Consider the following 2500-nt stretch of genomic DNA (forward strand, 5'->3'; position numbering starts at 1 on the left):
AATATTTGTTCAATCCCAGCACTGGGAACATCACAACTGATCCAGTCAAAGTCACCTCCATGAATCCATGTTCTGACAGAGGGAAGCTGGTTCAACTTCAGAGCCATGCCTCCACATCTATGGTGTCTCTGATCTTGTACTCTTGTACCTACCTCCTAACCTGGTTTTGAAAAAGGGGACATTCACGTTAACATCGCTACTGGGAAGGGCTCTACACACATACACACACACACACAAACTCACACACACACACACACACACACACACACACACACACACACACACACACACACACACACACACACACACACACACACACACACACCACACACACACACACACACACACACACACACACACACACACAATGTGGTACTGGATTTACATGTAAATAGATTTAGGAGTTAAGCATCTCATAGCTTCGATCAATAAACTCAAATTTATCTTCACTTCTCAAAGTTTATAGAAGAAATGATGTGTGTTATACAAAGAGATGGAAGGATATTGAAGTGACAAGAGTGTTTGACTTCAAGCAGGGAGTACGTTCTGGGTTTGAGCGGTTTTGACAATGCTCACAGCTTACCTCGCACCTGAGTCTGAAGCCCAACCTTTCCCTGCTCCCTAATGACATACTATATCTTCTTCGTTCTATCTATCTTAGTTAAATAGGGCTTGTGTTGTAAAAAAGTGTCTGCCTAATCGATCGTGTCAGCAATTAGAGTATCAAGCCAAAACGCTAAGCTGAACATAAATAACACTTTGTTTGGTAGTGAGGATAAAGTTGCTAAGGAATGAAACGTTCCTCTCTTGTTTTTCCAATATCTGTGTAGCTAGTATAGGAAATGAAAGACCTCCTGTTAGAAGGCTCCAAATGCAAACTACTCCAATGGCTTTCCGCAATGGAGGTTGCCGAGAAGTTGGATAGGCCGTTGACAAAAATGCTACTCTGCATTTGTAGTACAAGAGGTTTTCATTATACAAGTTCGAGAACATACTTTTCTTTAGCGGCATCAAGTTGTGATGCTATTCACGGCAGGCATCACAGACCCGACACCCCAGCCTGTTTATATATTAGTTAGAGAAACCCTTCTGTCATTCAGAGCTTTACCGCGGCGGTCGTCTGTGAAACGCGGTGGGGAAACCTGCTGTAAACGTCAAGGTAAACCCGGAGCCGTGAGGTGAAGGAAGAGGCAGCGCCAATACATGACAGAGAGCAACGAGCCCCACCGGAGGGAGCTCGCCCCTGCCTTGACTGCTAAACGGCATATACAAAACCTTTGGCCAAGACGGCGGGTACATCACAAACTCTATCTGAGATTGGACCAGGACGTTCAAGAAGGAGAGCCGGATGTTAATATTTCATGATCTGCCGGGGATCTGCCATGGAGAGGGGGAGAAAGCGATTTTCTGTGGCCAAAGCACCTTTTAATACTGCGAGTCCATCAATAGATTCTTGGCATAGGTGGGATTCAAACCCCTTACCCTGGTTGTCTAACGGTTAATACTGTGCTCATTTCCTCAGTGAAACAGGAAAGGACTAAATAACAGTTAGACCCCTCATTGCAAACTTTTTGGCTTTTAACCAAAGCGACTTCTGTTCATTCAGGAGCAGATTGGGGTTACACAAGGAGGCCTATACGTACACTTTGGACATTTAGGGGATCAAACCCAGTGCTTTAAGCTGGGCATAAAACACTGCTCTAGCCACGGCCCATTTGGCTTAAAAAGAGTTGCTGAGGAAATACTCACAGATCCCAGGCTTTTAAATTGTATGTATCTTGTATCAGATAAACTGTAAGCCAGTGCAGCCCTGCTGGCCTCAAGTTCTGCTTAACTAGGTTAGGCCCCCTAGCTTGTAGAGATTAGTTTAAAGGAACAAACACACCTTGGGCAAAATACCAAACAGTCATGTTTTTAATGTTTATTTTCTATTTGGAGTTTCCAACAGAGTTTGCCTCCCTCTCCCTCAGCCAGCACGGTCTCCAACAAGATAAACATTTAGACTACCGTGTGTAAGCCACATTGTTAAGTTACATAAATGTTTGCTTGTAATTAAAAATACCTCATTTGGTCCCGACTTGGTGATTAACCTTGGTAATTTATCTTGTACCTCATGTGTGGTTTAATGTGCATGTGAGGTTAAAGGAAATTAGGCGATGTTACGGAACTCAGATCTGTGAACACTAATCACAACACAACATTACCATTCTCATAACACAAAGGTTGATAAGTTATTGCTGGGAAGAACCGTAGTTATCTATTCCCGTTTGACAAAGTGGAAATCGGCTTTAATTAACACAGGGGGTTCTGTTTTTATGTTAATCTATCTGGATCGCCATTTCCCAGTTTTAAGAGCAAGTCTGCAACGACTGCACCCCAGTGATTTGTTTGTTTGTGGCATCACTTTGTTGTGCTCATCAAGGACTCCAGAAAACTTTCTCTGAATTAAAGAGGAGGACATCTACTTTGAACCATGCATTTAACCCCTGGGCACGGTCTC

General features: G+C 43.4%; 1 protein-coding gene across 1 annotated transcript in view; it reads left to right on the forward strand.

The window, feature by feature from the left end:
* grin2ca (glutamate receptor, ionotropic, N-methyl D-aspartate 2Ca) overlaps positions 1-2500 on the forward strand; it is a gene marked incomplete in the record, with an annotated part of 53439 nt that overhangs the window by 26792 nt on the left and 24147 nt on the right.

This window comes from Gadus morhua, chromosome 2 (assembly GCF_902167405.1).
Source record: "Gadus morhua chromosome 2, gadMor3.0, whole genome shotgun sequence".
NCBI lineage: Eukaryota > Metazoa > Chordata > Actinopteri > Gadiformes > Gadidae > Gadus > Gadus morhua.